The sequence below is a fragment of the Alosa pseudoharengus genome, unplaced genomic scaffold (genome assembly GCF_046254945.1).
Source record: "Alosa pseudoharengus isolate Yale_2024_CS ecotype anadromous, Long Island Sound unplaced genomic scaffold, YU_APseudo_1.1 YU_APseudo_1.1_scf_3, whole genome shotgun sequence".
In the NCBI taxonomy this organism is placed as follows: domain Eukaryota; kingdom Metazoa; phylum Chordata; class Actinopteri; order Clupeiformes; family Clupeidae; genus Alosa; species Alosa pseudoharengus.
This window is the reverse complement of record NW_027468718.1, coordinates 34894922-34920134: the sequence shown is the minus strand read 5'-3', so window position 1 is coordinate 34920134 and position 25213 is coordinate 34894922. Positions and strand designations below refer to the sequence as shown.

General features: G+C 40.3%; 1 long non-coding RNA gene across 1 annotated transcript in view; it reads left to right on the top strand.

The window, feature by feature from the left end:
* Positions 1-24944, top strand: part of LOC143099751 (uncharacterized) — a 53312-nt gene extending 28368 nt beyond the window's left edge. Inside the window, exon 3 of the long non-coding RNA XR_012981736.1 lies at positions 24696-24944. This is a non-coding gene — a long non-coding RNA (uncharacterized LOC143099751). The remainder of the gene's footprint in view (positions 1-24695) is intronic.
* The last annotated feature ends 269 nt before the right edge of the window (positions 24945-25213 follow it).

Sequence of the window (25213 nt, the reverse complement as noted above, 5' to 3'; positions counted from 1 at the left end):
TACAATTTACGATTTATACAGACAGTACCTGCGCTACATGTAACAAAAGAGCTGCCATCTCGCTTATTTGTAACAGTAATTTGACAGTTAGGAGAGCTGATGGGTCATCCTAAAGTTAGGACAGTTTATTTAGGATTTTGGTAACTTAGGATATTTCTGTAATACACATTTCCTATCTGGAGTTAAGATAAGAAACTGACTTTAGGATCGGCCGTTCTGGTAATGACTTTTTCCCTAAATCCGATCCTAACATAGACTGTATATATATGCAGCACCAGCGGATTTTAACTCTGCTACTATGGATCCTAACCCTTGTTACCGTAGTTACCAAACAGATAAGATAGGATTTTCGAGTTAGGAAGTTTCTGTAATAGGCCTACGCCCCCTGATCTCTAATAATGGCAACAAAGAAAGACATTTCAGGTCCAATTTATTATTATATGTTTACCTAGCGTTTCAAACAAACTGCAGGTAACGTTGCAATTATGGGTGTATGGGCATTTGCTTTAAAAAGGTTGAGAACCATGCGAAATTCCCTGAATATTAGTGCAGATTCCCTCTTGTTCATTAAGAATGAAATTGCACAAAATGATAAATCGCCTCATTAAACCTCTCTCCGTGTCTGTATATCTAATCTATGGAACTCCTCCTATGGCGTGTGATTGTAGGCCTGATTTTTAAGCTAAGCAGCAGCGATGGTCGTGGCCGCTGAGTGAAGGGAGACCTCCGGTTAAACCGCGATCTGTACTCAATGTTTTTCTAAGGTTGGCTATCAATATGTTTTACAAAGGCAGTGAAATATTAGACAAATGTATGGTCAGTTGTCCACCGCTTGTCAATCCATTTAGGCGTTTGCAGCCTACACTGTGCATTTGTTTTAATTCGTCGTCAGTATTATATCATAGGCTAGCAAAGAACACAGTCTGAACGTACCAGATAAATGGTACAGCCCAATGGGGGTGAGGGTTTGAAAATCGTATTTCATTAGATTATATCCTGAATTGTTGGTATGTGATGGTAATACATTTGATTACATGCAATATATGATAACATTACATTTTATTAATTTTTTTCAGTACCCCCTAAACTATTATTTTCATCCCATTTGGGAGGGTCCAAGTCTCATCTAGGGGAGTCGGACCCCCCCAATCCCCCCGTAATTCGAACCATGCTAGACAACCCTAAACAAATGCTACGTGGTCTGTTTTTATCATTTCTCTAGTTGTATTGCATGGTATTCAGCTCCAAAAGTCGGTTCAGTCCCAATTCGGCTGTGTGTGTGTCCGTGTGTGTGTTTCTGAAAATAAAACAGATATAAGTACGTGACTACGTTAAATAAACCACTGCCTATTTAGAGCATGTTACATGCACGTAATGACCGCTATCTGAAGAAATGCGCATTGTAGGCTAAGCTAGAAGCTAAGAACAGCGACTTTGCTAACGTTATCAAGCATCACATCAGCTAACATGAATTTGATAAAATCCCTTCCCTAGTTTGTAACGTTATACATTAGGCCTAACGTTAAACTCAAAATATGCTACATTTCACAGTTCAGAAATTTTCAAAAATGTGTGTACATTTCAGCACTCCATGAAATTATGCAGAAGTGGTCACCTGTGTTATTCAGCTAGTTCATGTAAGATACTATATTGGTCATTGTAATGGCCATCTAGCCTATAGCCTACAGGACATGCTCTTCCTTTTTCAGGATGTACCCATATCTGGGAACGTATGATGTGAATGTTTGCATATGGCTTATGTCAGGCTTTATATCAATATTTGTGTCCCATTATTTGATTTTCTTCATATTTTTGCATTAATGTCACTAGGTAGCATGCCAATAGAAATATATTCATTTATCTGTGTTAAGTGGGATTGGCTGGAACCTGACAATATAAGAACCATGATAGTGGGATAATCTATGGCTGAGCAATTTACAAAAATGTATGAAGGCTACTAGTTTACATTAGAATACATTATAATTTCGCCCCAATGAGGCTATGTAGAAATGTGTTGCAATTTCAAAACCGGATTACTCAGGAACCACTTATTGCACAGAGGCATGCTTTATATCCTCGTATTCGGTATGGTTTGCTGTTTATTGTGATATTGGGTTTGCCATGTGTTGTGTGAAGGGTTAGTGAGATATTTAACCGAGAGTAATGGGTGTGCACTGTGTGCAAAATGCAAATATGATTAGCCTAAATTGCATGTCAGTTCAATGTTAATTTTCTGGCGAACCATTTATCACAGCAACTTGGCACTAATACTTTGGAAATCTTAGATTCTGCTCGTTCACATGATGTGTGATATGTATAGGTTTAGTTTAGTTGAACCTCATCTGTCAGATATTTGACCTACCAGGTTGACACTTCAGCGTTAAAAATACTCAATAATACTCAAAGCATACCTGAAGCGGGGGAAATGCGCCTGGGATGGCTTCTGAAGTAGCATCGCAAATGAGAGAAAATTTACAAAATTACACAGGGGTGGTCTTGAACCCTCTCACCGTCTCTGAAAGCATAACTAGTCGATCAGTGGCTCAACAGGTAGATCTATAGATAGGCTAAACCAGTGGTTCTCAAACTTTTTCTTTCATTCCCCACTTTGATCAAGGGAGCCTTTTCGAGCCCCACCTGACCCTCATTGCTCTAAGAAAGTGGTAGCCTATAGGTCAAGCTTAAAATTGTTAAATGTATTGAAATAATGACAAGTTCTAAATATATTCTCTTTAGCAGAGTTAAAATCCGCTGGTGCTGCAGATATAATAATAAATAAATACATAATGTGCCATTGTAAATTAAACACACATATTTCTGTTTTCCAGCAACATTATTAGGAAGCATAGGCCAATATTTTACAGCACTGTACAATATATTCAATGAAATACCAACATGCTGCATTAAATGGATCCATAATCCAGTCATACTAAGCACTGCTGGTTGGGAAATATTTTGGAAATAAACTTTGCAGGGATGTGATGTAGGCCTACTGTTTAATACATGGGATCACAAGAGTGGCTCCCGAAGCAGACGTTTCAGCGATTTCACTCAGATTCTCAAAGGCATAATACTGTTGCGATCGAGGCGCCTGTTTTTTGGTGAATGCAGTAATCTTATCTGCTAGGTGAGGTAGGTGCTTGTCTTTGTAACTGGAGATTTAACTCATTGAGATTTCCAAATAATATATCGCTAAGATAGGCCAGCTTCGTCAAGAAATGTTCATTAGTGAACGTGCTTGCAGATTCAAACATGCGCTCTTCCTCCCAGAAGAGGCGACTCGGAGCTCAAACACGCGCGACAGCACTTTACCTCGGGAAAGCCACCTTGCCTCGCTGTGAAACAGTGCAGCCTTCTGGTCAGCTCCCATCTCCTCGCAAAGTGCGGAGAATAGACGCGCTTTTAAGGGCCGGGTCTTGATGAAATTCACCACTCTCACAACCTCGTTCAAAATCTCATTCAGGTCGGGACTAACTAAGCTGCCTTGACACGAGCGCTTCCCTATGAATAACATAGTGCGTCCATTGCGCATCGGGTGCTACCTGGGCCTAGGCTACAGATAAAAAATAAATGAAAAAGACTCCTGTTTTTCACGTCAGTTCGCGCCCCACCTGGCATGTCTCCGTGACCCAGTAGTGGGTCGCGACCCACAGTTTGAGAAACGCTGGGCTAAACTCATTTTTCAGGCATCTGACCGACCGCGTTGACAGTTCAGCGTGAGAAATCGGGGGTGTGGCGTGTGAGCGTGTGAAACTAATCAAATGTGTGTCTCACGGCCAATGCGTGAGAGTTGGCAGCTCTGACTACTACTGTTAACTTTGGCCTTGGTGCCACCACCAAATATGCCCAACTGAAGGCCAAGTGGCCTTGCCCCTAAAATGGTGAAATTCCAAGCCTTATGGTCATACTTAACATATGTAAAACCCACTTAACACCACATTTCACCTTGCTCGCATTCTCCCCTCTGTCATTTACGCACGACAGAGGGCGTGTTTTAATATGCTGATACTCCTTGATTTCGAACTTGTGGGTGTGACTGAAGAATGGGAGAATGCGTGTAACTAAAACATGCGTAACTGAAGTGCGTAAAAAAAACCTTTACATTACACCATTGCATTACACCATTGCATAATACACAGATGCAAGCTTCCTAGCAAGATTCCTAGAACCACACACGTCAAGTTAATATTTTTTAATTTTCAGAAATTCTTTGGAACTAGTGAATATGTAAATCAATGCTTGGTGACATTATCGTGGAAAAGTTTTGACTACTATTTTTGAAGTTGTAGGCTACAGGGTGATGAGCATAAACATGAACATAAAAGCACATTGAGAGAACTGTGATTTTGAATTTGTTTTCCAACTGATGTTTTTTTTGCAACAAAGCTTGATTTAGTGTTGAAAGTTAACCTCCTAAGGACCAGGCTAGTTACTGGTCATAAATCCCCATAGTTACCAAGCTGGGATTCACGTAAACCACACTAATTGGATTGATAGGTGTGCGTACCATAACATTCATTCCAGCAGGCGCCCTTGCTTTTGTCAGTGCCAGACAGAATACTTGGTCTGGCTTTACAGACAGTGCACACAAGTTTAGAGAGAGAGAGAAAGAGAGAGACCTTACCTTGTTATATATTAAGAAAGGTATCAATGCCAGAATTACCACAGTGACTGCCACCCACATCTTAGCAGACACACTGAAGACACTGAAGAGGAGAGAGAGAAAATAATCATCTGCTGTGCTCTGTTGTTTTTTGGTCACTTTTTGTTTATCACTTTAGAACATGTGATTGTGTAAGCACGTTAGACATATCTAGGCTATCTAGACATAGAGGCTACACAAAGCCTTGCCTCAGGGGTATAAGTTAAATGATACTACGATAGCAGTTATGTGATATATTTGTCAAACTAGGCTTCTCGGTGTTGGGATGATGTTAGCCAATCGTGAAACATGGAGACGCACAAGACAGCCTATATTAAAAAGCAATTACTTCCGCATTTATAAGCGATAGCGTAATCTACACTGTGGTCATTTTTAGTGTCTAGCTTAAACATCAAATAAATCGATTGTCATCAGATGTTGTACGGTATGCACGTCTATAGTGGCATAATTGCACGCACAACACTGTTAAAGCGCATCAGGTCCAAAATGTTTGTAGAGGCGGAGCTCCACCTGTAAGATATATGACAGAATCCTACATGTGAGATAACTTCGTTTTTCAAGATAATTGATTGGTCAGTGGGCGGTAGTTTCACAAGATTTGAGTTATAACTTAACACATAACCTGCTCCCGACCAGGTTTGGTTGACAGCATAAGACACCATGGTGATACAGCGATGCTAAAACAGAGCCACTTTCGTAGCACAGCATACCCTGGCTTTAAGCGCAACATACCTCGCTAACCAACTAATCAAGATTCAGTATCCGACTGTGGCGACAGTCATTTGTGTTTGTGATGATGAGGTCTAATACTCTGTGTTCCTTTCTCTGGGGATGTCTACTCCCTGGTGGGTCTATCCCTACTAACAAAGAACGTTTAGGGAACGTTAGCCTATGATTCTCTAAAGGTTAGTTAGAACCACACCAAAAACTAAAGTTTAGGGAACGTTCCCTAAACTGAATCGGTATCTCCCCTGTATAATTGGCTAGAACTACTAGTTGATAAAAAGAATATTCATATCCAACACTATTTAACTGCCTTTTCCAAGTATGTAGTCTAAATTGCCAAAACAATTTGTGAAATAAGATAGGCTACCAGAGACACTAGTCAAATATGTATAGACCTGTCATGCAGTTGGTAGCACCATACATACTGTAGGTTAGGCTCATGCAAGGCTTAAAGCAAGGACATTTTCTGTGCCTGAAGTTAGGCATTAGACATCAAGCATTTTTAAGACCTAATATTATACAGGTATAATATTATGATATCAAATAATGTTTTTGCTCAGAACGAACCTAAATGAAAATCATTCTGTTTTCAGTCCCTGATCTTTAGTGCCAAATTATGTTTTGCCATTCACAATCTACTCACTCGCTGACAAAGTGGTGGATAATGAAGTACAGTTATTGTATTAAAGTACCTTTATAAATCTCCTATTAGGAAACAACCTCAAACACGAGTGAACAAGCAACATGTTAATTTCTTGAGGACACAAACTCCTGTGCTGGCCTCAGCTTGTTGTTTCATCTACCAGCAAATGATTGAAATCCACCCATCTACCACCCAATGAAACTGGAAAATTTAACTGGAATCTAAGCAATTACATATGTGATGTGCTTTGACATCATCAAACGTCTAGTCTAGTACCCTACTCTGAGTAGGGTTTGTTTGAAATAGTATTTTTACTTATAAGTATAAGTATATATACTTTTTTGATCCCGTGAGGGAAATTATTTAACCCAATCTGTGAATTAGTGAAACACAAACAGCACACAGTGAACACACAGTGAGGTGAAGCACACACTAATCCCGGCGCAGTGAGCTGCCTGCTTCAACGGCGGCGCTCGGGGAGAGTGAGGGGTTAGGTGCCTTGCTCAAGGGCACTTCAGCCGCGGCCCACTGGTCGGGGCTCGAACCGGCAACCCTCCGGTTACAAGTCCAGAGTGCTAACCAGTGGGCCACGGCTGCCCACAAATTATTGTGATTGAATAGAATTTTAGTCATGTAACTGTAGGCCTACTTTTACTTGTGTAGATTGATTCACACCATATGAAAAGAAAGAAAAAAGAAAAACGCAACCCCCATCACCAGCTTGACACCGATTAGATATCCTAGTTTGATTTGACATGTCAACCAAAATTGGATAGTCAGATGCTGGGAAAGTGGATGCATGACAATTTTGAGAACCCACATTGAATTATCACATGCATTAACGGGTTGACATCGATAGCAATAGTTAAAACCAAAGGTTATAAACTAGCTACACACACAAATAGACTAACGTTAACGCACTAGCATGCCCTTATTATGACCGCCGCGCAGCGAAGCGGCGTATGACACATACTCACACAGTAGACATATGTACGCATGCATGCACATGCACAAACACACATACGCAGGTAAACACACGAGCACGCACACACACACACACACACATAAACATAAAGGTGTACATGCACACATGCACACAATTCAAGAATTTCTCAGAATTATGAACAGGCAAGATGGGGGTGGGGTTGTATAAAATGAATTTTACATGTGAAATCTATGAACTAATCATGTTTTGGTACTTGTTGTCTAGCAATTGAGTGTGGATAATGCAATTTAGTGAGACAGTTCGTCATATAGGCCTTTCAGCGTGATTTATTTTTGTGGAAAAAATGTGCTGGACTGGGCGGCGGTCATATTTTGTACCGCTCTGCGGTACATCTAGTTATCTGACCTGACCATCATCGAAAAAATCGATGAGACAAATTCTTGCGAATGTAAATAACTTAGACTAACAGTTGTTGCCGGGTTAACTGATTATGGACTGACTATGGGTCTGATTATGGACTTTTTCGACTTGGTGGTCAAACTTACCACTCCGTTGTAGGCTACACACAGTTGACACTTTTAGTTGCATGGACTGTGAAATCTGCTGCCTATGGTGAAATTTCGTGGGGGTCACTGTGCTGATGCAGGGTATATGCAGGAATCATTGAGTTGAATTTACTACTTTTTACTACCTTTTTTACTACCTCCACAGTATTTTTTACTACCAACATGACATCAAGCAGCAGCCCTTTTTTTTGGGGGCGGGGGTACCACTTACAACTTGCTATAAGGTATAAATCATAAATATTAGGTACACTAATAATTTCTAATTGTGATCATTAAGTATGGTCATTGTCAATGACAATGTTTTTTTGTAGTGTCGAGGAGTTCAGTTTCAGTTGTCCTTATCTCAACCCTAGTTAAAACACCACCGACTACCCCCCCCCCCCCCCAAAAAAAAAAAAAAAAAAAAACAACAACTCCAGTCTAAGGATAGGCCCAGAAATCTATTTATATGGATATATAAAGCCATTATTATTGGTATGGTATTGTTGTTGCACATTTGACACAAAGCAGTCCGTGAAAACATGCACATCAGTGCAGGGACGGATGTGAATTACGGGGGGTTCGGGGATGTCTCCCCCGGGAAAATGTTGAAATTCTGGCTGTTAAATATACCCTTTTAATGCAGTTTGGAAGGGGCATACAAACTTTAACAGAGCAAGCAGGGCCCGTTTTCTGTCTGACTCAGGTGAAATGAACATTGGCTACCTGCATGATAAGGTTTTCACTTCACTGCTGCTTGACACTACCTTGCATTGAGACATATTTCACGTTAACAGTGGAGTAGTAGCGTTTGGTAAATGGAGATGCAGATCATCTCCCCTAATTAATTTCTTTGCGCAACAACCCACATTGCGCTCACTCCAGCGAGACGAGTGAAATAAGTGTAGGCCTACAGTATGTCATCGGCATCGCCATAGGCTATTTGCTACGATATAAGCTACTGTTAGGCCTACAACAAGTCGCGATTTATTAGGCTATCCAATCGCTATGCTGTTTTCATGAACATTGCAGGAATCCACTTCATTCACCTACCCACGAGTGGTTCAGTTTGTCAGTTTCACTTTCGCAAACACGCATACACATTGAATGAGCACTCATAGCCTACCACTTCCACCTAATGTTATGCCTCTATATTTTATGAATTAAGAAGTATTTATTGATCAGGAAAACATTTAGTTTATTTTTCTTTCGGTCCGCGGTTCCATAACACCATTCAGTTATGCCGCAAATTAACCGACAGAAGCACGGGCATAATCTAGCCTCAATTCATGGCAATTTTTTTTTTTTAATCCGAGGGCCCCCATTGGCTGATGGCCCCTGTGCACGTGCACACTTGGCACAAGCCATGATCCGTCCCTGCATCAGTGGACTGCTTTACTAATGCAAAATTGAAAACTATGTTTTCATTGCATTACTCAGCATGGATGCACGATGCTTGCATGATAAATACTTCCCAAAACAACAGTTAGTTAGGTAGGTAAGGATGCCATTTAGGAGTGTAAATCAAGTTTAATCACAATTTGATAAAATATAGATTCTTTAAGCCAATGATTTGATTATTTTCAATACTTCAAAATGTGTAGCAATGCGATTCGATGCGTTACTGGTCTGTTGTCGATAGGAAATGATAGATTTTGGTTAGTTTTCATGGATTCAAATGCCAATATTATAGGCTAAATTATAGGCCAAATACTGAACATTGACTGTGGAATCAAGTAGGTTACAGAGTTTCTTTCCCCCCCTAAAACCTCCTGTCACTAGCTAGATGCTTTCAAATTTAACATGGTTAAATATGTTGCAGTTTTCTGTCACTGCAATAAAACTAGCCTATTTGGAATATTTTGTAGGCCTGCTGTTCCTTTTATGAGAACAATTTAACTGATCAAGTTTTCATAGGCTATTGAATGATTTAAATGTGAATGCCATAAACTTAATTCGCCATTAACTAGATTAGTGTGGTTCTTCACGCAGTTGTCATCTAAATGCAGTGTTTTGTAGGCTATTCAAAGAATTTCACGTTCATCACTCAGTTGAAGTGTAGGTCTGTCTTGAGTGATCGCTGTCCCTTTAAATGTCTGGAACTTTAAATAACGGGACTTTAAAAACTGCATGCTGTTTTTGTTGATGGACAGTGCCGTCTTTGATTCAGTTTTCTACCGTTTTAATAAATGACACGCGCACTTGCGTGGTTAAAAGTAAGGAATTGTGTTCACTCGTTTTCTTGCAATTCCGTAACATTAGATATTAGGTCTAGGTTACGTTAAAAAAATGTTGTCGGTTACTATGTCAGTGACTAGTTCGAACTTTGTTACTGATGGGATAGGTGGAATTTTATTGCACGGTTCTGGATGATCACAGTCAGATGGCAGCGCTGCCGTCAGCTGAACGAAAGCGTACACTAGTCAAGTCCACAGTTGTTAAAACTTCCAGCTGAAGTAGCCTAGTGTAAACTGAGAGAGTGACTCGAGTGAGTGTAGCCTATATATTTTTAGCTGTTATCAGAGTGATAGGCTAGCCTAGGCCTACATCTACCGCTTCTTTGCTACATGAAGAAATATTATTAGATGAGTGACAGAAGCACCGGACACTGGACCAGCAGGCCCATATGATAAACGCTGCTCTGGTAGCCTGCGGTAGGGCCTAGATGACGTGAAAAACGTGAGAGTCGCCGAAAAGCATCCCTGCATCCCTGGCCCCTAAAAAACTCTTCGGATCTGCACGATTCATATAAGTCGCCCAAAGCAACGTGAAGGAGACACCGAAAAGCGCGTTGTTTGTATCCCTGTAATATCAACTGAAGCAAAAAGTCGAAAATGTAAACTTTGTTGGCGTCGCTGATAGGCTGTCAACCACGGAACTCTACACAGTTTACTTCTACCAGAGAATGTCTAATAAGGGGAGAACCTTCACTCTCGGAACTCTTCCGGTGTGGTACTGCATCTAGGGGCGCTCGCGGGCGAGTCCAGAATGAATGGACGTCTATGGAGCTGTACCCCTCAAAATCCACTTTTCTCGGGATATATTTTTTTTTCAAGTAATTTGAATATTGTATTCGAAAGGGGAGGCAAAGACATTACACTTGGTTGAGTATTATATTTTTTAAAGTCACTTAATTGTTCTAAAAAGCCTTTCAAACGTGTCAATGACGTCATTCATTAGCATGATCATAGCATATCATAGCATCAATGCTAGCATGTTATGGGCAACAACGACCCAACCTGTAAGAAAACGAAAGGACATGACTCCCGGATTATTTCACTTTTGATTGATAATCCATATCCATTTTGCGAAAAATAAAATAAAATCTGAGGGTTTCAGTTGTTAAATAGGTGAAAACAATAAATGTAGCCATGTAGCTCCATAGGACCCCATGCATTTTGGACTCGCCCGCGATCGCCATCTAGGTGAACTCTGGTGAACTGCAGCCAAATTCGGTTTGTATGGGATTAATAGAGAGTGGGGAGGCTCTCCGTAGACGGGCTCTGCTTCTACGTCATTGCTATCGACTCCGACTCACTCAGGTCCTGTTAGCACGTATATATTTTTTAATTAGGAGACGAAGTTAAAACACAAATATTAAGCAAAAAATGTAAACTCATATATTGAGGTGGTGATGAAAAATGTACTACCAAGTCAAATTGCATTTATTTCCTTTTACTACCTTTCAAGGGCCTTAATTTTGGTAGATTCTATTTACTACCTTTTACTACAAGGTTGCTAGGTTACGGGGACGCTGGCGAGACACGCCGCTCCGTCTGGCATCATGTTTTTGTTTGTTTTTATGTAATGTTCGCAATTTTATGTAATGTCATGTTTATTTTTTGTATTGGTTTGTCTAGTTAAATGTTTTCCATATTTATTTACGCTATTTTTGATAGTTTTCGTGTTATTCTTAGTCCTTTTTACTTGTAAGTCAGCTGATGTCGTTGACATTTGTCCATTGGGAGCTTGCTATGGCTAGCTTTTGCCCTAGCTGGGCATCGGACATCCTTCCATCTATCCGTGAGCGGTGCAGCACTTCACTGTCTGGTCGAGGGGATCTCTCGGGACAGCTGGACCTAGGCTACTCTGCGAAAGATCTGCCGTGACCGCCGAGCTGTTGCTGACCTGCGAGCTGCCATGCCAACTGCAGACTAACTGGGCCTATGACATCCTTCCATCCATCCGTGAGTAGTGCACGTCACTGTCTGGTCGAGGGGATCTCTCAGGACAGCTGGACCTAGGCTAGCTACTCTGCGAAAGATCTACCGTGGCTGCCGAGCTGTTGCTGACCTGCGAGCTGCCTTGCCAACTGCAGACTAACGTTAACGGTGAAGAGCTGCAATCTCACGGAGCAACAAACGGTCGCTGTTAAGTCCACCGAATTGCGGATCTACACGATCGCTCAGTACTTTGGACTGTGCTTCCATCATCTCCAGACTGCAGTCTAGCAGGCCTAGCTTCTAACGTTAACGTTATCTCCAGACTGCCAGTGAATTCACCGGGTTGGTCAGTTGCTAAAGAACTTTGTTGGCATTGCATCGGTTGTGAAGACACAGCTCTGTGCGCAGTTTTCACGGATCATCATTGCCCTTGGACATTTTCAGCTGGTTTGGAAATTGGACTAATTTTAACATCACTTTTCAACTTTTTAAATATACTTTCTTTTTTTTATTTATTTGTTTTGTTGTCTGTCTTGTATGTCTTGGTGTCACGGGTACGCTGGCGACTACGCCGCTCCGTCCGGCATTTTTTGTATTTGTTATTTTTTAAATGTATTTGTCATGTCTTGATGTCATGGGTACGCTGGCGACTACGCCGCTCCATCCGGCATCTTTTGTCTTGTTGTTATGTGTCTTGTTTGTGGAGCGCTTTGGATTGCACTGAGTGCATGTTCAATGCGCTTTAAAAATAAATCTGACTTGACTTGACTACCTTTTACTACCGCGCGGACACCCTGTGATGGTGATGGGTGAAATCATTGTGAGGGGGCGGGGGATTCTAAATTGGCGATTTCTGTTTGAGGGGAGTTTGGTGCGGGGTTCACACCAAAGATTCTAGAGCGGCTCTGTTCTAGAATCTTTGGTTCACACCTTCTCACAGTTCTCAGACCAACATGTATGAACATAAAATATACTTAAAACAATATTATCTGATTTATAAATGGGGTGGCAAGACTGCGTAGAACCGCGCCTGCCCATCTTTTTTTACATGACCTTTACAACTGGTGCTGGCTGCAGTGGCTAGGCATAACTGGGCTTCAGTCAAGGATTCCAACGGTACATCATTTTTGAAAATTGGACATACAGGTCAAAAGTTAAATGCACACACCTTCACAGACACAGACAGCCCAGCCCAGCACAGCTTCATAATTGGCTACTTGCACCACAGCCATCGTTGCACCAATAATCATGCTTTGTGATTGGCATCGTTTTTCACAGTAAATTCCTTATCCAAATTAGGGTTGTGCCGATGGTTGGAAAGCAACCCCACTAATTCCTGCTGTAACAGGCTAAAACATAAAAAAAACCTTTCCCTGAAAATGAAATTGAGCCTACTTTAAAGGCTGTCAACCAAACAGTTATCACGTATTAGTCTACCGCCTTGTAAAATAAAAGACTTATTAGTCTACTCACTTATTATGACCGCCGCGCAGCGAAGCAGCGGTCATATAGGTTTAGTCAGATTTTTTTTTTTTTCTTTTTCGCATGTCCAAATTTCCGTCAAGGATTCCCGGGACACTGTAAGACCGGGGTACACGAAACTTGGTGGGCATGTAACCCCACATCCCCACATGGATAGCATGGAACCACCTTTTTTCGTTTTGATCTGTAGCCTCCCCGCTGGACTGGACCCCCCGAAAGGAGGGTAGTGCAGACACAGTTTTCTGTGAATATCTCGAGAACCGTAGGGTTTAGGAGGACCATTTTTTTTTGTATGTTGATCTCAAAGGGCCATGTCAACCCATTCCATAACCACTCATTTCATGTATAGCGCCACCTAGTTAAACACAAAAAGGTAAAAATGAGGTGTTGTAATCGCAGGTATCTGTGACCTAACATAGTCAAAACTACACGAAATTGGAAGTGTAGGATCATTATGACACCCTCTGTATGCACGCCAAGTTTCGTGGAATTCCGTTTGTGGGGGGCCACACAATAAATGAATTTATGTTACTATACACCAACTGGCCTGTAGGTGGCCGGAGACAGTTTTCTGTGAATATCTCGAGAACCTTAGGGCCTAGGAGGTCCACCTTTTTTTGTATGTTGGTCTTGAGGGGGCATGTCAACCTATCCCATTACCACTTATTTCATGTATAGCGCCACCTAGTTAAAAATTAAAAAGCAAAACATTAGGTGTTTTCATCACAATATCTCTGGCTGACATGGTCAAAACTGCACGAAATTGAAAGTGTAGGATCATTATGACACCCTCCGAATCCATCCCAAGTTTCGTGGACTTTCGTTCATGGGGGGCCTTACAATAAAATAATTTATGTGTACATTTAGTGACCAACAAGGATTCCCGGGACACTGAAAGACCAGGGTACACGAAACTTGGTGGGCATGTAACCCCACATGGATAGCCATCGTTTTTCGTTTTGATCTGTAGCCCCCCTGCTGGACTGGACCCCCCAAAAGGAGGGTAGGGCAGACACAGTTTTCTGTGAATATCTTGAGAACCGTAGGGCCTAGGATGACCAATTTTTTGGATATGTTTGCCTCCAGGGGTCATGTAAACCCATTCCATATGCACACATGTGCATAAACAGATACACACGCACACACATACATTCACAGTAATCCTACGTATGACACATACTCACACAGTAGACATATATACGCATGCATGGGTTACATGCTGCTATTCCGACATGCCGCTACTTAGACATTGGCGTCTAATTGACCTGTCGCTAAGCACCACCCTTAGAACGCTGATGAGCCAATGACAGTTCAGCCTCAGCGGGACTCGGACATCAGCTCGGACAACTCCATAGGAAACAACAGGGAGGAGGCATAAAATGACAAATTAATGGTTATTTATGGAGTTTATTAACTAAAAAAAAACCCGATGGATAACCATTGTCAAACGTTTTGCATGGGGGACGTGTAATACTGATAGCCGGTACCCCGAGAGGCTAGAAAACGGGTATATTTCCATCAACAGTAGCCTACAGGATGCCTCTCCCGTTTGCAACAGCTCGACGTAATGTAGGCTACTAAGCCAACAACGTGGGCACAGGTTCCCTGTTAAATCCCAAGATGAAAATGCTCATTAACCAACTACTATATTCCTACTACATCAAATATTAACGTAACCTAACATATCTTAGTATCAATCTTCCACTAGCTAGCTAGCTAGCATTAATGTCAGTGGTTTTTGCACGGTGATTTGCACGGCTACTCGCCACAACTGCTTGTCACCTTGTATGTATTCTAAAGTTTTGAATACACCCCTCCATAGCATAATTAAGTCCCTTTTGATAGCTTCTGGAGGAAAGTAAATCCTTTATCGACCAAAACGTCCTCAAAGCCTGCTTTCATATACTGTCAGCTGCCATTGTCCACAATGTATTTCTAATCAAGTCTGGTTTGTTTGTCCGAGTTTTCACACGGTAACAATGGGGGGCGGAGCTTAGCGACAGGTCAATTGTCGAAGTGGCGGCATTAACATTAATTTTCAAGCGTCCCACTACTGCGACATTTGTTTTCCATTGTCGGAGTAGCGACACTTGTAGTGGGGTTGTTTAAGGCTCAGTCATTTCAAATTTGTGTTAAAGTTTGGTTTTCACTTCCAAGTTGAAGTTTAGGGTCTATAGAACAATTTGAGTCCGAGTGTCAAACACGCAGATAAAAAATGGCCTCTGGGGGGCGCCATAAAATATATAAACTGCTACAACTTTTCATTAGATTATCCAATTTTAACATATGAGGTATGTATGGATTCAGAATTAAAAGGAGAAACTAGTGTGCTAAACATTTGGTTACCAGATTAAAAACACACTTTATAATAAACACACTTTTAGCCCATGGACAGCAAAATTGTGCTTTTTTTAGATAAAGGATGGAAATGCCCCTTAAAAGTTGCAATGAAACATCATTTTTAACTAAATTTTTTGATGCAACAGTTGCCTTTCCGGACCAGTAAGTGACATTTGGGTAATTTTCTGCGGCACACCTGATGATCTCTCACGGCACACTAGTGTGCCCCGGCACAGTGGTTGAAAAACACTGTCGTAGGCCTAATCCCTTGCATTGCCACAAACAAACATTAGGCCTATGATATCCCATGCATGATAGATAGATAGATAGATAGATAGATAGATAGATAGATAGATATACTTTATTGATCCCTAGGGGAAATTCAAGAAATGAATTTTTTCATATAGTCCAGGCAAAGTAAGGTAAGATTTCTCATGCTTATTTCAGACTGGTTTGTTGCAAAATTGGTGTCTATTTTCACATGTTGGCCCTTTGAATCAATGGAAATGGTTGTTGACGGGGATTGACTGATAGACTGTCTGTCCAATCAGAGGGGCCTGTATGATGCTTCTTTACTTTGCACAATTTTGGCTAAAACAGTAGACAGTATGTTTATGTAAGTGAATGAAGATAAATTGTAAAGGTTGAAGATGGGGTTGAATGGGGGTTTCTGGGCTATAGGGCCAGATAATAGCGGTATTAAACCGATGATGTATCATCTTGGGGTCACCAAGTCCCCAAAAAAATCTTCAAAAGTGACCTCACTCCTAATAGCTTATTTAGAGGGCATGCAGGTAAACGCCTGTCCAGCCATTTAACTATTAATGTAAACGGCAGCAGTTACTGAATGGTACAGTGACTTTGTCTGGAAGTGTGGTGTATTGTCAGATGAAATGAAGATTGAGCTCTTTGGCTAGAAACTTTAGATGTGTTTGGTGTACATAGAAGAATGACTATACTGAAAAGAACCCCATGCCTAATGAGAATTATGGTGGAGGGGCTGTGCTATTGTGGGGCTGTTTTTATTCCCAAAGGCCTTGAGAACCTAATTAAGGTGCATGGTGTCATGAACACCAAGAAAAACCTGAACATTTTCAAAGGAAATCTGCCAATCTCTGCCAAGACACTAAAAGTTGGTCATGATTGGATCATTCATCAGATCAATGAACCAAAGCAAATGTCCAGATCAAAACAAATATTGTTTGCTGAACACAAAATCATGCTTCAGACATTGCCATCTCAGTCCCCTTATCTAAACTCCATAGGAAAACAGTGGGGTGAGTCAAAGAGGAGTGTGGACCTAGGAATCTGGAGGATCTGGGGAGATTTTGTAAAGACGAACAGTCTTAACTTGCTTTGCATTCTCCAACTTTATGGGGTTTTATTGGCAAAGGGAGGCTTAAGAAGTTATTACAAGCAGGGGTGCCAATAATTGTGAGCAATGTGTTTTTGTTACAAATATTTATTTCTTTGAGATTTTCCTTTTTCTCCAAATAAATTTGCTTCCATTCAAGGTTGGATTTTTCCTAATTTCTTTCATTGTGAGATTACAATACATCACCAACAGATTGTTTTTTTATACCAGTTTTTAGTCAACTTTAACCGAGGTGCCAATAATTCCGGAGGTTACTGTATATAATTGCTATAATTATTGCTATAATACTATATTTTCTGATTCAAAGCTGAACAGCTGAACTACAGCTATAAAACTGACTAAAAGCTAGATTCATGTCAATTCAGGTTGGTTTTTACAAAGTTAAATTGTGTTTTGTTTTATAAATCATAATATTGAATTATGCAGTGCAAGATGCCTCAAAGACAGTAGACAAATGCAGAAAGAAAGCCACAAAAGGCAGTGGATCTCTCTCTCTCTCTCTCTCTCTCTCTCTCTCTCTCTCTCTCACACACACACACACACACCACACATACAAACAAATAGATAAAGATTTCACCTGGTGGGGTAAATTATCTATATACTATAGTATGATGTAGTTTGTTGTAAGATTCCATGTTGAATTTTGTTTCAATATGGGTCGCTATAATTTAACGGATTGAATGGTAAATTATGCTGACAAATGTTTAAAACTCTTGTTTCATGTGCCCCTTTTTCAATTTGAGCCCCTGGCCCTCCAAAGGTCTCTGCACGGCCCTGATATAGAGAGCTAGGCAATGCCCATGATGATGACTGAGCTGTGTAATGGGTCTGTTGCCTATTAGACTACTTTAGGCTATCACGACTACTTCATCATGACTACCTAAAACCGTCTTTATTCAGAAACTGTGTCATTGGTCATTGATTTATGTACTCAAAAATAGCCATAGCCTTTTTCACAAGCCTGTATTACGCAATGGGTTCCTCAAAATTCCACGCACATTATTATTTCTTCCAGATATAAAGTTCTTTTGTGAATTTTTTTGTGAATAAAATGATGGCTTGATTGAAAAAAATTGGTACTCATGATCCTAAATTCATAAACTCAAAGTTGCAAGTTGGGTGCTTAATATCACATCGGCTTTATGCAGCCATATTTGTGTATGGGTATCCTAGGTATCTTTGTGCTTCAGGGATATTCTGAACAACAATCTTAAATCGAGTTGAGTGATTACCCAGGCTTTATTTACAATAACTTTAAAAATGATGTTTCATTGCAACTTTGAGGGCATTTCCACCCTTTATCTAAAAAAAGCACCATTTTGCTGTCCATGGGCTAAAAGTGTGTTTATTATAAAGTGTGTTTTTAATCTGGTAACCAAATGCTTAGCTCACCAGTTTCTCCTTTTAATTCTGAATCCATACATACCTCATATGTTATATTTGGTTAAACTAGTCAAAAGTTGTAGCAGTTTAAATATTTTGCAGCGCCCCCTAGAGGCTATTGTTATCTGTGTGTTTGACACTCGGACTCAAATTGTTCTATAGACCCTGAGACTGAGAAAAATTACAGATACATGCGACCCCACTATTGACCTTTTTTTCAAACGTCCTGCCATTCCGACACGAGGTCATTAACAGGGGTGTAGCCAGGATTTTTCAACGGAGTGGACTATTGCGAAGTAGGGTGGGCCAATATGGGCAGTATAGCCTAAGCCTACAGTAGTCGTCCCAACTTTAAACAACACACGATTTCATCACAGCTCAGACGATTCATGGCAAAAAAACAATAAAAGGCTACATTGATAAAAAAGTTGATTAGAGAGTCACATTTGAAATGTCGGGTAGCCTAAATTATAGCCTATAGCGCGTGCATCTCAGAGGAAGAGATTTTGGAGAGAGAGAGAGGATTTAACCTAGGTGATGATCAGGCTTGGAATTTCACCATTTTAGGGGCAAGGCCACTTGGCCTTCAGTTGGGCATATTTGGTGGGGGGCACAAAGGCCACATGTCAGGGCACCAAGGCCAAAGTTAACTATACAGTAGTATGCTATAAAAATGATCAAAGTTGTATTCACTGCAGTAGACCTGCATCACTGTATGAAACATTACAAAAACATAAAACATGACATATATAAAACATAAAAAATAAAATATAAAACATAAAACATGACACTGTAAATCATCTGATCATCTAATATTTTCAGATATCTAGGCTATATTTAACATATATTTAATTTTATATTTTGGCCTGTTATGAAATCATGTATTGAACAATTTAAGCACAGCTCAGCTTTAAGAAACTCAAATAGTCTAGATGCATGCTTAGCATTTTGTGATCATTAAGGCTATTTTCACAAACTCTTATAGTCAGCCGTCCTCTGATTTACCGATATCTAGGCGACATTTGTAATATTTATTTTGTATTTGGCCCGTTATGAAATAATGTGGAACAATTTAAACACAGTGTAAAACTTAAATCCCAAATTTGGAGACATCCATGTATGTTGAAATTTACTGCAAATTCAAAACGGGATTAGTCTGGAACGGCTAACTGTACAGGGGACTGCTTTACACCTTTCTGTTCGGTAAGGTCTGCTGTTTATTCTGATATATGGTTTGTCATATGTTAAACGAAGGGTTCGTGAAGTATTCCACCGAGATGAATGGGTAGGGAGATGGACGCAAAACCTTCAGTAGAATTTATGATTAAATTGAATATTATTTACTTTTCTCGCGAACCGTTCACCACAGCAATTAGCGGCTAATATCGTTTCAAAGCGGAGAAAAAGCTCTTTCATGTGATACTTGTGATGTCTGTGTGATGAGTAGGCTACTTCGCGAGTAGTTCAACTAAGAATGGGTTAATTTGGACGCACTTTCTTTCTTGCGTTGTCACTTTCTCCACTGCGTAATTTGCGCTGCGAATGCTAAGATTATTTTGACAGGCCATAGGCTAAATATATATCGCTATTCGTAGGACGCAAAGCAGAATATTTAAAGAAGGGGGCACCAAGGCCACCGTGGCCTGTAAACCTCTGATTTTCAAAGGGGCGTCACGGCCAACGCAAGGGACTACGACGGCCATGGCCGTCGTGGCCGCCGTGAAATTCCTACCCTGGTGATGATTATTTGTGTCTGGTGGTAATTAGACTTGAGTATGAATACCTTCGAATTGTTTTGAATAAAAAAAGATAAGACAACAAATGAAATGTGACCCTGCAAGGTGAAATTTTTGGTAAAATTTACAAAATTAAGTTATTGTACTCACACGAACGGCCATAAACTAAGCTTTCCAACAATATGTATATCGAGGGTATTGCAAATAGTATTGGGTATTGGATAGTCGCCGACCCTCATGTGGATATTTGGAGGTAAGAATAGCCTTCAAGAAACAAGGTTATCGCAGTTGCTGTGAGACATACGGCCCTTCTCCAGTCTCTCTCAAAATCAAAACACACCCACTTCACGCTTGGACTTTTCGATTATGTTTCTAAATGTTGGGACTGATGGACACTGAACTCTGGGGGTTATTTGAACGTTCGTTGTGAAGTAGTTTACTGTAAAAGGAGCGTCGGATATCCCGCCTGTCTGCACAATTATAGGGCCATGATAATGCATGCGCTAGCCTAGAGTCGAGAGAAAGAAGACTAAACTAGATGTACCGCAGAGCGGTACAAAATATGACCGCCGCCCAGTCCAGCACATTTTTTCCACAAAAAGAAATCACGCTGAAAGGCCTATATGATTCTAACTGTCTCACTAAATTGAATTATCCACACTCAATTCTCACTGGTATCTACTAGACAACAAGTACCAAAACATGATTAGTTCATAGATTTCACATGTAAAAATAATTTTATACAACCCACCTCCATCTTGCCTGTTCATAATTCTGAGAAATTCTTGAATTGTGTGCATGTACATGTTTATGTTATGTGTGTGTGTGTGTGTGTGAGTGTGTGTGTGTGTGTGTGTGTGTGTGTGCGTGCGTGCGTGCTTGTGTGTGTGCCTGCGTATGTTCCTGTGCATGCAAGCGTACATATGTCTACGAGTATGTGTCATACATATGATTACTGTGAATGTATGTGTGTGTGTGTGTATCTGTTTGTGCACATGTGTGCACATGAAATGGGTTAACATGACCCCTGGAGGCAAATATACGGAAAAAAATGGTCATCCTAGGCCCTACAGTTCTCAAGATATTCACAGAGAACTGTGTCTGCCCTACCCTCCTTTCGGGGGGTGCAGTCCAGCGGGGGGGCTACAGATCAAAATGAAAAACGATGGTTCCATGCTATCCATATGGGGTAACATGCCCACCAAGTTTCGTCTACCCCGGTCTTTCAGTGTCCCGGGAATCATTGATGGAAATTTGGACATGCGAAAAAGAAAAAAGAAAGCTTCGCTGCGCGGCGGTCATAATAAGGAGAATAGCAATACTAAACAATAATGTGAATGCAATATCAATGGGCAATAAATGAAAATCAACAAATACTATAACATACAAACAATGACTCAGAACAGCCTAAGTGCATGGTGAACAAATATGTCTTTACACCCCTGTTGACAGGTGCATGCAAAAACACAGAAAGCAGACAAGGATTTTGTTTTTATAACACATGTAATAAGCAATGAACATTTGAAGATGTATTGTTTTGTTCTTCTAACATCAATAGTAGTTGTGCAGAGGTTGTAACATAATGATAAATACATGCTGCCTGTCACATTATGAATATACCCTGTCTTGTCTTGCACATCAGCAGCAGCAGCACTATGCTATTACATCGTTCACTGTAGGGACTAGTATGAGGGAGACTGAGCTGCCAATCTCTCTTAACAGGTCCTGCATCATATCTACAAATATCTGTTCTGCTCTGCACAAACATAAGCAGGGTCTGATTTAGCGTGGCAGAGTGCTGATTGACAATAACATGGTTCCCTGCAGTGTTTGGTTGATTCCCATTGATGTTTGTGGGTTCTGTTTGACTGTACATTTTATGTGTGGCATCTCATTCCCCAGTTGTCTAACATGTTTTCTGACGGCCACTGATTGCATTAGCAGCTGAAAGACCAACTTGTAACAAGGTCCCAATTGTGGATACACCCATTAACAGTCCTTGCGACCAATGACATCCGGATCAACTACAAACTTTTGATTGATTTTCAACAATGAACAGTTAGTTCAGTGTAATATGTTCAGCTCTCTCCCCCATCTTAATAAGTCAACATTATATGATATGACCCTATTTTTACATTATAGCCTACATATGTTATAGCCTAACCCTTATCTATAGGTGACTGATGAGATTCATGTTAGCATATATTCATTGGCGACACAATTATTATTGGAGCTATTTCACTGTCGCAGACCCAGACGTGCTTGGTAGCCTAGGCTACGTAGTCATAGGCCAACATGAGACTTAAGCCCCCGTGTCGTCATGACTTAGGTTAGCCTATGTTCTTACTGTTGTTATTATCTGTAGGACATATTGTCTGTGGAACACAATTGTAGGCTAGGCCTATATTTAATTTTCAGTAAGCTTATATATCAATGATAAAGCTTCTTTACTTGTTGATGTAATTATTTAGTTTTTTTTATCTATGTAGGCTATTTTTTTAATGTTACATTATTATTTTGTTAATACATGGAATAAATCACCACAAACACACGCGACTGTAGCCTATGGGCTTCTTCTGTAGCAGCGTGGCTAACAACGCCCCTAAAACAAGTGTAACCGTCGGCTCCTCGAGGCTTATTACTTAAACGAAGTTACAGCAGCTATTAGGCCCGAGGTGCAGTGAAATGGCGTCATCTGGTGGTCATGCAATTCACCCGCTATTAGACCCGAAGTGCAGGAGAAGTGGATATTCAACCACGCCATCCTTCAGGTCGCAGTGACACGTAGGTGTACTTTATGTGCTGTGTCATGCTGCCATCTAGCGGTTGTGGAATATTTAACACCCATTATAGTTCTGGGAATAAATGTGCCCTCGAATAAATGTTAAATTATATGGGTAATCCATCTGATAAATTGTGTTTTTCTTTTTATACTTCGTACCTTTATGAATTGAAGTGTATCATTAAGGTACCTTTTTCAATGTCATTACTCTGACATTCGACATTAGTCCACCATAAATTTGGGCAATGGGCACATTGTTAGGGGTTGACACTTTGCATAAGATTTCTCCACATTACTTGATCCAAATTCTGTGATTTTTGTTGTATAAATGTTGTACAATTATGTAGTTTCGTATCAAAGTGGAATGGTTGTTTTCATAAGTCAGCGGCGTTAGTTTGAGCACATAATTGACGTTTTGTTTATATGTGTTCAATGTAAGTCAATGGGAGCCGGAAATACATAAATAGCGGCGTCCAAAGAATCTTTTGCCGGATAGCATGACGGCGGTTCTCTATTCGACCACATAAAGACCTCGGGATACTTCGGTTTGGCTTTAGGGACCCTCTACTCACTACCACGTAAGTGTTATGTTGTTTGGAACTGTAGAAGAGGCGAAATTGAAATGCCCTGCTCACTTCCAGGCTACCGAGTTGTGACTGAAAACAGTACAATCGAACTTTCTCAAAACACATCCGAATGACATGATTTTGATGTCAACTCAACGTATGTACCCCCAATCATCCGTAAATCGATCTAAAGTGCATTTTACTCCGGATAATTCCTTTAAGGGAAGAGGAGAGATAGACTTTTCCGCATAGTCTGCCTTCCACCCTCTCCATGTTTGTGTACTGTCTGTCTAGCCACTTTTTACCTCTGTCTTACTGCTTCACTGTTTGTGTGCTATATTAGCACATATGCATAATAGTAGGGGGGCCTATGTGTCTAATTTGGGGGCTTGTGGGATTCGCATGTTAATTTTTGGAGAGTAATATATCTTTGTTCTAGGGGTTCTTAAGAGTAAAAAAAAACATGTCTCCATTTTTTTGAAGGTTTTGAAGGACCCAAATCAAAGGTCAAATTCAGAAAAGGTCAAATTTGGTGTTTTGTCCATAAACCTCACATTGCTGGTATTATAGCATAGAGTTTGGTGCCAAAAAGCAAAGATATTCTACAAGGTAGTGTGCAAAAGTGGACCACATAAACAATACAACATTATAAAACATTTTTTCAGAGCACAAAGTGCAGAGATCTCTGTTAAATCAAGTTTAATAGACTTTTAGATAGTACCAGCTGAAGTCTGTAAGGCCTTCTGAAGCCTATGTAAGTGTGAAGAAAAAAAAAAAGGGTAAAGGATCAGCTAGACAAACAGACAGGTGTGTGTGTGTAAGAGAGAGAAAGAGAAAGAGAGACACTTCCAGCATGGACGGATTATGTACTTTTAAAAAGTACAAATCTTACGTGAAAATCTAAATTAGGCTATTATGGTCTGGGTCCGGATAGGATCACGTCACGGTCCGGACTCGGACCGCGGTCCGCCATTTGGTGATGATTTGGTGGCCTAGTGGTAAGCTGGATAGGGGTTATTCCTAGCCTGACAATACAGTTTACTCACTAGATGAGGTGAGGGAATTCAACAAACTTGTTTAAGCTTGACAAATATATCAATAAAATCTGTTTTTCAATTGGGCAACATATAGCAAAAATGTGAGTGGTAGCTATCACATCCCCCATTCTGTGTTTAAGTGATTAATAAGATGTGTCTGATCTTTGTGCTGTATCAAAATTCCCACAGTTATGAAAGCAGACGGTCAAACCAATGTCTTACTTTGTATTTTTGAGTGGCTCACAAACTAACAATGTTCTATTTTCTGCTCTTCTCTCCCTCCTCCCTTTGGTTGGTTCCACCACCAGGATAAAAGACGCAGATTGACCAGCCCACGCTTTCATCCACCATTGTACACAGTATGGCACGCTTTGGTACAAGTTCAGTTTGTTTATGTTATTGTTTATTAGTTCATTTCTCCATGTTGTATGATTTATAGATAGTCTTAAATTGTCATTGTGCAGTTGGTCCGCACAATGCAATTTGGTTGTGCAGCTTTTAAAAATAATACTCACATACACACTCACACAAAAAAAATAAAATAAGAATACACATTATAAAAAGAACATACCAAGGCATTAACATGGTTCCATTGCTTGAAGTCCATTTTAAAGTGCATCTGTGCAAGCTCCCATTGTATAAAGTCAATTTTTAAAGTACAACTGTTTTGCTTTGTTTTATAAAATAAAAGTTTGAAATGCTATGGAGTGCCCTGTTTTTTGACCCTCAAACTGACATCTCAATTGTAACTTCTCAACAGTTTCTCATTGCAATGTCTCCTCATTTGCTCTATTATTTCTCCTAAGGAGAAACAAGTTGTAAATGA